Source organism: Sceloporus undulatus, chromosome 4 (genome assembly GCF_019175285.1).
Source record: "Sceloporus undulatus isolate JIND9_A2432 ecotype Alabama chromosome 4, SceUnd_v1.1, whole genome shotgun sequence".
NCBI classification, from domain to species: Eukaryota; Metazoa; Chordata; class Lepidosauria; order Squamata; family Phrynosomatidae; genus Sceloporus; species Sceloporus undulatus.
Genome location: NC_056525.1, coordinates 184,954,032 through 184,966,446, shown reverse-complemented (window position 1 = coordinate 184,966,446; position 12,415 = coordinate 184,954,032).

Genomic DNA, 12,415 nt, shown 5'->3' with positions numbered 1-12,415 from the left:
ACTAAAAGATTGTATGTACAGCGCTGTGTAAATTTACAGCGCTTCATAAATAAAGGTTAATAATAAATAATAATAATAATAGAAGAGCTGCTGGACTTCTGTTTCCTGAGTAGTCTGCAAATCTTCTGCATGGTGAGTTTCATACTGCGCTTCTTGAAACTCCTTAATCAGACTTGTTCTGCTATATCAAGTAACTCTCTAAGCAAGCAAACGGTGAGAAGTTTTATATTTTCATACCCATTAGAACTTAATTGGCTATCATATTCAACTGTTAGTACATAATGTCATGTTTACAGTTTCTTGACCAATCAGATTTGTTACACAACTGTACTGCATATCTCTTGATCCCTGTTCTCCAACTGACACAATTTGGGAGGGACAATTCCAATTAATCCTCCTCTGTCCCATTTGTTAACCTCCTCTTAAAATACTGCGGTTTCTCACATCTTTACTCCTTCCTCCCCAGCTTGTTCCACTTGCTTCAAATTGAATTCAAAGTGCAAAAGTATTTTTCACTCCATTCATTCAGTAAGTAAGGGGAAAGGACACAAGAAGGCAGATTTTTGTTCTTCCCAGTAGGCTCAGATAAAGCAACTGCTGTAGCATCTCCTAGCTTGTTTGTTCTTCATTAATGCCTTTTATTATTATTATTATTATTATTATTATTATTATTAAACTTTATTTCTAGAGCGCTGTAATTATACACAGCGCTGTACAAAGTCAGTAAAATTAAGTAGTATATAAAAGCCTGCCCAAGGCGTACACTCTAAGATAATAACAGTTAAATAGAGAAATAGATAAAATTACCATGTAGAAAAGAAAAGACAAATTAAAAACATCAAATATAAAAGCAGATCACATCACATCAAACATTATCAGACAGCCAGATGACAATCACAAATTCCCTGAGAACGCTTCCCTAAACAATATGGGCCTCTTACAGACTGCCAAAATAAAGCTGCTTCGGGTCTCTTTGGAGCTATGCTATTTAAATGATGCATGGGTCCTAAGAATCCAGAAGCTGCACTAAAGCTGCACTCCAGTGCTTAGGAATGGAGTGTGGCTTTGGTGCGACCTCCAGACTCTTAGGACCCATGCATAATTTAAATAGCATATCTCCAAAGAGACCCGAAGCAGCTTTATTTTGGCAGTCTGTAACAGGCCATGGTTTTCAGCTCAGCCTTAAAGCTGGTTAGGGAAGTGATGAGCCGTGCATGCAGAGGAAGAAGGTTCCAGGAATGAGGGGCTGCAAGAGAGAAGGGACGGATCCGGGACGGGGCAGAAAAAATCCTGGGTTGAGAGAGGAGACTTTGGCTACCAGAGCGGAGAGTGCGAGTAGGGATGTAGGAAGAGAGAAGATCAGTTAAATAAAGAGGGGCCAGCCCATGCAGAGCTTTAAAGGTGAGTAGCAAAAGTTTGTACCTGATGCAGAAAGGAAAAGGGAGCCAGTGAAGGGAGGACAACAGAGGGGAGACATGATCCTTTTGCTAGGTTGACCACATTCTGATGCTGCTTGGCCAGACTGTGCTAATTTTCATCTCTAAAATGTTGGAGGATATATTGATACATTCTACTGAAATCCCATACCTTCTTACTCCAGCATCCATTCACTAAAAGAGAATATTGTTTCAATTTTAAAACAACTAAGGGGAAACAAAGATTGTTATTTTGAACGATATGAATATATCACCCCCCCCTCCCTGACTGCTGTCTCTCTTCAGCCTTCCTTGGGGTTGATAATATCATGCTGGGATCTCTTTTTTTACCACTTTGTATCTGGTTACTTTTCTGCCTACCTTAGATATAATTGTTATTATGCTGGTAATCATTGTCCCCACAGGCTTTTTAGAGCTTGGATTTCTCAGGAAAATATAAAACATGGACTGAAAAAGGAAATCACAGTGCTCACTGGGATTTACTTGTAAGAAACACTACACTAGAAATGATACTCTGAATACTAAATTTCAATCTAGGCCACAGTTGGGGGTTATTTGTCTGCCCAGATGTTGTTATCATCAGTAGCTGCCCATAATAACTTCTCATAGCTCAATAGTGTCCCATAGTAACTGTCCATAGGAAGGGATGCTGGGAGCAGCAGCTGAAAAGCATCAGGAAAGCCAGATGTTCCCCAGTTGTAAATTAGGCTCAGAATTATTCTGGTCCCTGGGATTATACAAGTCCAGTCTTGATCCAGGGTCTCCCCCAGCCCTGAGAATCACTTTCTTTCAAATCGCCATATCTTCCAAATGCACCAACAATTGCACTAACAAATGGTACTTGTACACTGTACATTGTGGAACAATTCATCAATAAACAGCCCTTGTAGACTGTAAAAATATCTACACCAACTGCTATAAAAATATTGAAAACATGAAGTGCTACATTGTACTACTGCTCTGATAATATTTATGACAAAACAAATATTTAAGATCAAGATATTAATGCATAATGCTCAAAATGACCAACCTTCCATTGTAAGTGAGGTTTCAGCAAGTTCAGATATTCTACTCTGAGACTGGTATTCTCCAACAAAAGTTTGTTTGATGTTCTCTGACTCAGCCAAATTCTGCCAGTGGCATTTATACACCTAATAAAATAATCTCAAGCCTATCACAAAACCAAAACGGTTAGGGTGGGGTTTTGCTCAGCTTCTAGCTAAAGCTCATAAAATATGTCAGAAACGTATTTTAAAGTATAGGAAGACTTTTTGCAGCTTTGCAATTATTTCTTTCACCAGATTATTCTACAGAAGTCAAAGTTCTCTTATAGAGTTCTTGTTTGAAAGCTAGATGAAAAATAATAATCTTATATCATCACTTTTGTGTCACTATTTTGAAATTTTCTGTTTCACTATGTATGCTTTCTTTTTAGCAGACAATCCATTTGAGATATCAAAACAGCTTGAGAAAATGTATGCATGAGAGGTTGGGGATATTTTTAAAAAATAATATCTGCATATAGCTAATGCTATTTTACAGGTAGTTGATCAGTTTCAAGGAAATGTATCTCTAGTTTTAATAATAATAATAATAATAAATTTTTTATTTTTATACCGCCCTTCCATAGATCAGGGCGGTTGACAGCAAAATATCAAACATATACATCAGGGTTACAAACAATTACATACAAACAGAATAAAACCCCCGTTAGCCAGTCCTCTTTGCCACAGAAGAGGAAGGGAGGCCCACTGGACTTTAATCGGGGAATGCAAGCTGAAATAGAAAGGTTTTTAGGTCCTTTCTAAATTGGGCCAGGGAGGTGGCCGAGCGGAGCTCTGTGGGCAGCGTGTTCCTAAGGGCTGGGGCGGCAATGGAAAATGTCTTCCTCGCGGTGGAGGTCAACCTAGCCCCTGGCACCTTAAGTAGTTGCTGCCCAGATATTCTGAGGGTGCGGGACGGAATGTACGGGGAGAGGCGGTCCTTCAGGTATCCTGGGCCCAAGCCATTTAGGGCTTTATAGGTCATCACCAACACCTTATATTGTGCCCGGAAGCGAATAGGCAGCCAATGCAGATCTTTAAGCACCGGTGTAATATGGCTGGCCCTGGAAGTTCCAGTGACCAGCCTGGCTGCCATATTCTGTACCATTTGTAGCTTCCGGGTTTGGTATAAGGGTTGCCCCATGTAGAGTGCGTTGCAGAAATCCAATCTCGAGGTTACCAGAGCATGTACACTGCTCCCTCGGGTTACGAAATTAATTCGTTCCGCGGCCGCTTTCGTAACCCGAAAAGCCTTCGTAAGCCGAATTGCCATAGGCGCTAATGGGGAAAAGCCGCGTTTCGTGCGAAAAAGCGCCGAAAAGCACCAAAAAATTTTTTCGTAACCCGAAAAACATTCGTAACCCGGAACAATTATTTCCAATGGGGATTTTTCGTATCCCGGAAATTTCGTAACCTGGGTATTTCGTATCCCGAGGTACCACTGTACTACCGTTTCAAGGTCCCTCTGGGCCAGGTATGGGCGCAGCTGGCGAATAAGTCGAAGCTGATAACAGGTGTTCTTGACCGTCGCATTCACCTGAGCAGTCAGGTGAAGCGACGAGTCAAGAAGCACCCCCAGACTGCGCACAGAGTCCTTCACAGGGAGCGTGACCCCGTTCAGGACAGGTGGAACTACCACCATTCCTGGACCAGGGGAACCTATCACAAGTACCTCCGTTTTCTCTGGATTCAGCTTGAGTCGGTTTTCCCTCATCCAGCCCATTACTGACTCCAGACAGGCCACGAGAGGAGAGACACCATCCCCGGTCACTGCATCAGTCGGAGACATAGAGAAAATTATTTGGGTGTCATCAGCGTATTGATAACCCCGCACCCCATGTCTCTGGATGATCTCTCCCAGCGGTTTCATGTAAATGTTAAATAGCATGGGAGACAGAATGGCTCCTTGAGGGACCCCAGTTATAAGGGCCCTCTCATCGGAGCACACGTCTCCCAGCTGCACCATCTGGGACCTTCCAGAGAGGTAAGACCGGAACCACTGGAGCGCAGTGCCCCCGATTCCCACCTCTGCCAGGCGTCCCAGAAGGATACCATGGTCTATGGTATCGAAAGCCGCTGAGATGTCCAAGAGCACCAACAGGGACACGCTTCCCCTGTCGATGCCCAGACGGAGATCATCGACCAAGGCGACCATGGTTTTGAAGCAGAGTGTAGTCCTTTCTTTCTTTCTTTCTTTCTTTCTTTTTCAGATTTCTATTTTCTACTTTACATTCCATTCAAATTGTAATGGAAACAAAATACTTACATTTGAGAAATGTTTTTTTCTTATTTTTGGAAAATGCAATCCCTTCATCCTTTTCACCTGATATCTGAAAACTGCACGTTGGGTCCTAGTTTGGAACTGAAAGCATTCTATAAATACTCTACTGTATGAAACAAAATTTAGGAAATTTCAACATATTTTGAAATGAGGAAGCAACTGGTTCCTTGCAATATGTCTTTTCAGAGGTACATATTTCCCTCCATTATTCCTTGCAGGTAATGTATAACCATGGGAACTCTGAACAACTCAATTTTGAAATTTAGTTTTTCTAATACCTCAATAAATAAATTGCCTCTTCTTCTGACCTGATGCTTCATCTCTTGGTATCACTGCTTTGAAACTGCTTTCAAATTTTTAAACGATTCTTCCAATATTTAATGAGAATCCTCATTCTGATTTTCAAAGGGAAGAAATATCACTGAATACAAAACTTTCTCTTCTTTCTCTTTTGGCACTTGTGCTAAGATTTGTCTCTCCAGTTGAAGAGCCAAGGAAATTTCCTGAAACTTCAGCCAGACTCCTGAGATCTGACAGTCTCATTAAATGAGACAACCTAAGAACTTTTCTTCTTGCAACAAGACAGAGATTTACTGTATTTATTTACTTGCTTGTTCCTTTCTGCAAATATGCAAAATTTAAAACTGCAAGAACTGTTCCCTTATTGCATGGACTATTAAAGAGTACGGCCATTAAATGGGATGCCTGTGCCTCTGTAATCAATCAGCCTGTCCTTGCTGTGTGTATATGTGCTCAACTTTGCAATTGGTGACAATATTAATTTTACTCAGAGGCATTGTTATGCAGTTCATGGGAAAGTGTTTCACTTCCTAGACATGTGCTGGAGAGACGACGTCTCACAGGGCTTGGAGAACCCTGAAAAGGCTGTATCATCTTCTCAAGATGGCCTGTCTCAATGAATAAGCCATCTTGATGAAAATCTTGCTGCCTATCTTTATTAAAATTATGATTCCTGCTGAATGGACATGCTGAATATGCATCAACTCATATTCTTAGACAATAGGATACTTCTTATAATCTTGACCTGGCTTTACATATGTACCTAATTAGTTATTTTAATTAATTATTTTTCCAATAACAAAAATACAAGTATATTACATTACACTTAGAACTTTAACAAGGAATAACTTTTTGAAGCATACCTGCAATTTAATTACTTTTATAGTAATTAACTGTTATAGTTAAAGGATGTGGACTCAATAAATAATGAAGAAGGAATATCCCATGGTAACATTATGTTACTTATATACCTGTCATTGGTCTGTTGTGGATATTACGGTGATGATGAAGAAAAGAATGTGTTTTGCACAATAGGTCAATAACGTGTAATATTCAATTTTTGTAACTAAAAGTAAGTTAAAATCACACTTACTGGAGGATTTGGAATCTAATGGATGTTCCTTTATTCCTGGCTATTCAACTGTAGCTGAATTGTACTCAGAAGCCTCAGCACCAGCAGCCACTGGTTGGTCTTGCTGATGCATCCTGGAGCCATCAAATTGCACTGTGCAATTGGCAACAGAGGAAGCCCAGTGAAGTAGCTGGTGGAGATTTGTGTTCCACAGTCAGTACTGTTGGATCTTGACCTCACTCTACTTACTGCAAACGAGTGAACTGTGCAGCCATTTAGATATGGGTCCAAAACACACTGCAGAAATAACCCAGTTTGAGATGGTTTTAACTATACCATTTGGGATTGTTTTAACTATAACAATAGCAAGTATATTTTTATACCTTTTATCAGTGCACTTAAGCACTTCCTAAGCAGTTTACAACTGTGAGGTAATTGCCCCCATCAAGCTGGGTACTCATTTTAGTGACCTTGGAAGGATCCAAGGCTGAGTTGACCCTAAGCCCATGGCTGGAACTGAACTCACAACTTTGTGTTTTGTGAGTAAGTGTCTGCAATACTGGCATTTAACTACTGTGTCACCAGGGCTCTTGTCCTGGATCAATGCTAAGGAATTCTGGGAACTGTAGTTTAGTGAAACATTTAGCCACCTCTGTCAGAGAGCTCCTGGGTCACAACAAACTACAATTGCCAGGATTCCCTAGCACTGAGCCAGGGCAGTTAAAGCAGTTTGAATAACTGAATTATTTGTGCAGTGTTTTGAAACATGGTTGGACAATAGCTCCCATCAACTCCATCCAGCACATGTGATGTTGAATAATTAGGGCAGCTGATTTCCCACCTCTGCTTAATTGGTGAGTAAACCTTGAGGGACAGTATTGTAGAATCAAAGAGTTAGAAGAGAACACAAAGGCCATACATTCCAACCCCCTGCCATACATAATCAAAGCACTCCCTCCAGATGACCATCCAGCTTCTGTTTAAAAATCCCCAAAGAAGGAGACTCCACTATACTCCAAGGCAGAATATTCCTTAAAAGCAACATCAAAATAGGCCTTCTGTGTGGTACAGTGGTGGCTGGTGGCTCCACTGTCAATAGGGAAAGGAATCTGCTCCAAGTTTTAGCCAGTCATGAATTCTATTCCCAAACTGGTGGGTAGTTTTCCATATTCAGCTCAGGAGCTGTGATGGTACACTGTAGCTCTCAAAGAGCTAGGGTTGCTTTGTAACTAGTATTGCATGTGTCTGCCAGTTCAACCTTTCCTTTTCAGCTTACCTATTTTCCAATTAAATAAAGCAACCGCAAGACTCTGGTACTATCAGTTCATAAAGAAGGACAGACTATCAAAGGCTGCTCTGGATCTCTCTGTTGCTGGGTAATTGTGAAGTGAAAACATTAAAGAAGGAATTTCTATTCACAATAAGGAGGAGCTTTGGCTCTAGCAAGTCTGGGCATTTTTCAGGCAGATTCTTTGAAGTTATATTTTCAAAATCATAAAACAAGGGAAAAGCTAATAATATAGGGCAGAGCTTGCCTTTTCCCTTCTGATTCAACTGGTAAAATGTATATTAAATTAAAACTAAGAGAAGATGAGTAAAACCTATTTACCATCATAAATCCCCAGATTACAGTAGCACACCATACAGCTCAGGTGAAGGAATGGTTAACTTAGGCTCAAGACACACCGGCCAAAAGCAGTGTGCTGGCGTCAAAACTAAAGTTACAGAGCGTGCAGCAACCGCATGCTCTGGAACCCTAGTCCGTACGGGTGGCGGCATTATGGCAGTGTCCTGTCCACATGGGCACTGCCATGATGATGACAACAGCGCACAGCATCTGCACGTCGCTGTGTGTTGCATACGTCATGAGTGTGCCCATGGTGCACTCATGACATACGCAACGTGCCACAAAAAGAATCCAGAAGAACCAGGCTCTTTTTACTGCGGAGGGACGCCACATGGTTTGGTGTCTGCAGAGTCCTTCTGCAGTTAAAACGGGCAACTCTAGCCCACCATTTTGGGGCGGTCTGTACTGCCCCTTATTTTGATTTGCAATAGAACTCATGAGAAATGTCTGTTTCTTTTCTCTTGCTTACCCTATTGTGATAGAGGAGGAAAAAATGACAAGGAATAACAAGGTGGTGTTAGGTTTGTTCAGTTTTTTTTTACCATTTTTGTTAAGTCATGAAAACTCAAGAAAAAAAAGCTCACAGTAACTATAACTTCCAGCTGCCCTAATTTAACCTTCTGTTGTCCCACTTTTCAGGTGCTTTAGAATGTCTCACTTTCTCTCTCCTCTTAACATTTTCCCCAGGAAAAGCCAAGAAGAAGTTCAGACATGCAACAGATGTCTTAGAGCCATTGATAGCTAACCTAAGCATACTTACACAGAAGTAAACTAACCCTAAATCAGTGGGATTTATCACTTTGAAATAAATGGGTTTAAGATTAAAATGATTACATCAGAGGATGCTTAGGGTGGCACTCTTAGACACACATTTCTTCAGTTACTGAATTTGCTTCTGTGTGTAATCTCATTACACAAGATGTGCTATAAACTTTTAAAGACATCAGAATTCTAATTTGCAATAATGAAACAGTTGGTCAATTGTATATAAATAACTAAAAGTCATTATTTGCCTAAATCTCATTAACATTTAATCAAACAAAACATTTTATCACTTAAGAAAACAGTGCTTGTCTCTTCATTAAGTAAGAATGCCTTGTTCAGAATAACAATGTTACCAGCCTATTAAGTGCAATTTATTCCTTAATAATTGCTGACAGAAATACTAATACGTCTGGTCACATAAGCTCTTGACAACAAAATCCAGCTTTACTATGTGACATTAGTTGATCCTAATGTAACATTATTGGACACAAAAACATACAACAGCTCTCGAGTATTAAAAACGTAAGTTCCCCCATTTTTAGCTCCTATTGTGGTTGTTATATTATTAGTATTAGTATCATCATCATGCCTTTTTCTCAATCTGGGATTTAAGATGGCTTACAACAGTTAAAAGAAACATAGCTTAAAAATACTGCAAATATACAATTTAAAAATATAATTAAACCTATCCATAAAAACAAAACCAGTTTAAAAACATGGCTATTAAAACCAAAAATAAACAAAGCACAAATAGGCAGTACAGCACAGTTCTGCAAGACCCATTCCCCTGGAGCAGTCAAGTCTTCAAAGGCAGAAAGATAGCAAGGAAGAGAATTCCAGAGCCTGGAAGCAGCAACTAAGAAGGCCTTCACCTGCATCCTCACCAGGTGTACCTATGATAATGATGGGACAGACAGCAGACCCTTCCCCCAGGAATCTCAAAGCATGGGCAAACCCTTTCCCATCTTTCAGGCTGTGGGTCAACATTGCCCCCTCAGACTTTCTCTTCTCACTCATGCTGAATTTGGCATCACAAAGAATATCACTGCCTAGTGGATGGCATGCACATTGAAATGATGTTCATTTTAAGGTCCTCTACACAATCCAACCCTAAAATTTCCCCCAATAACATTTCCCAGAAGAACTATACTCCTGCTGAAATATTTGGCAGGCTAGTGGTTGCATGCATCTGCTGGGAAAGTATATAAGCACCCCGCCTGCTATTTTTCAGAAGCATCATGAGATTTTTGTAAGATCAAGGGAGAAGGAGCCAGGGGAATTATCACATGGAGGAAACGACATCATTTTTTCATCCTTTTCCCATCCTTCTCCTGATATCGTGCGAATATTATCAGACAATGTCATGATTATCCCATGAGTAAAGTAGAATTGTCCTGTCATTTCTCATTAATTGAAGTTTCCATTATTAAAAAGTGACAGGACAGTTCCACTTCATTGACAGGGTAATGACAGGATAAAAGCGACGTGTGTGATAATCTTTTGCACAATTGCAGGATAAGCACAGGAACAATCTGCTTCGCTCCCATCCCGCCCGCCCTGGCCTGATAATCTCGAATGAAAAGTGCTGTTGCAGCCAATGTCACTTGCTAAGATAGAGAACGCATTTGTTGGAGACATGAGAACAGCTGGGGAGTTTCACAAATGAGATTCAAGTGATCACATGTCTATTCTTTCAACGTTCAAAATTATACAGTAGAGTAAACAACTTCTTCAGGCTGGGAATCAATGCGGCTCATCCCAAACCCTTTAGGGACCACTTTTCCTATGAGTGGGCATCAAAGGCTCAATGAAACTACTTGTCCTAATTTTGCATTGACTGTCACTGTTATTCCTTTTCCATCTTTCTTTTTCAGTTGTTTTTAAAATGCCCCAGTTTCTCTCTCCTCCTATGCTGCAAACTCACAGTGCAAAAATAGTTGGTGCCCAATTAACTAAGCAGTGGGGAGCGAAGAAGAGGGGTAAACTCATGCACTTGCTAGTAGGCTCAGGCAAAAGTAAAGTGCTGCTGCATTTCCTATCGTGTGTGTTCTCCCTTTGTAATAATTTTTGTTGTCTTGACCACACTCTGATGTTGCTTGGCCACATGTGTCCCTCTTCATCGGCGAAATATATGTGAACTTCATTTATGAAGTGCAGGAATCTGAATCTGGCACACACACAAACACTTGTAAATAAATAATCATGGACAGGGTGTTGCACTCTCTTTTTCTGTAAAAAGGCATACAAGCTTGGGCAGCATGCTGAGAAACTCCTGCTTGAAACATGCTTTGGGCATGACTCATTATGCAGACATCACAGTGAGTCCCCATGTTCGTTCTGAGTTTCATTACCTTGAATTTACCACCTAGTGTGTTAAAAAGGGGAGCTGAAATGTTCCAGTACAATGTTCTCTGGGCATTTTCAGTTGCTATATGTGTTTAGGTTTCCTAAATACTAAAGAACAGGTGCTTTAAAAAAATCAAATAAACACATGTGAAAGAGAAAGTGTTCACTGGCCTAAACAATGGAATTAAATTGTTGATATTGGCATGATTTACACAGCCTCCATAGTAGAATTCAACAATCTGAGTATTTCTACTGAAGAAACATTATATATAGTTTATAAAGCAGTCCTGGTCTGCACTGCTAACTCCAGTATAGATGCAAAAAGATAGACCATAATTATGCCAGGTTATTAAATATATCACAACAGAAATTTTATTATGTGTTGAACAAATGCTTTGAAACATGAAAGGGATAAGGAAAGTGCTTAAGAATCAGTTGAGAAACTTGAGAAACATCAACCTTTCTTCTCCAACACTGAAAGTTCTCAGTGCATTCTGACAAAAGGACTGCCATGCAAAAGCCATAAGGGAGCTATATTTCCTTCTTCAATGGTCATTTATGACAAGAAACAAAAAACATCTGGAAAAAAGGAATTAAAAATGGAATATGACATTATCTGGATGCTCTACAGTTTCATGTTTGAATTGATAATCTTGTGATGAATGTGCATGAACAAAATTAAAATAATTTAACAATTGCATTTAATACAAAGAATAAAAGTAATAAAGTCATATAGCATGCTAAAAAGCCATATCTTGTAAAACAGCCAGTTCCCAAAGCCTGCTGGAATAAAAAGGCCTTTACCTACCAATGAAAGGACAAGAAAGAGGAAGCCAGCCTAGCCTTCATAGGAAAGGATTTCCAGAATGTGAGTACACCCCACAGAGAATGTCACAATATCAATGGATTGTATCCAGATTTGCTCCACTATAAATGAGAGATTTTCTTCCCTAGCTGAAGGGAACTGGAATCCTCCATTCTATTAATTCAGTCTTCAATGTATCACATGGGGTTATCCCATCCTTATCTCGTTCTACATGGGGCTGCCCTTGTGCCACATTCAGAAGCTTCAACTGGTCCAAAATATGGCAGCTACATTGGTTGCAGGAAAATCTAGATTTGACCATATAACATCTATTTTGAAATCTTTGCATCGCATTAGCTTCTGGGCACAGTACAAGGTGTTGGTTATCACCTATAAAGCCCTACATGGCCTGGGTCCAGTTTACCTGAGGGAACGCCTCCTCCCATATAATCCTTCCCACACACTCAGGTCCTCTGGGAAGAGCTTATTGCAACCAAGGAAAACTAGATTGGTGGCAACTTCCGAGAGGACCTTCTCAATTGCTGTTCCAAAAATTTGGAATGACCTGCCAGAGGAGATCTGCCAGGTTACATCTCTCGATGCCTTTAAAAGGGCAATAAAGATGGATCTCTTCCTTCAGGCCTTCCCAGACTGACCTCCTAGTAGAATGAAATTATCCACCCATCCAAATTAGCCCTCCTCTTGTTACCTCTGTTTTTATTGTTTTAACTAATGTATTG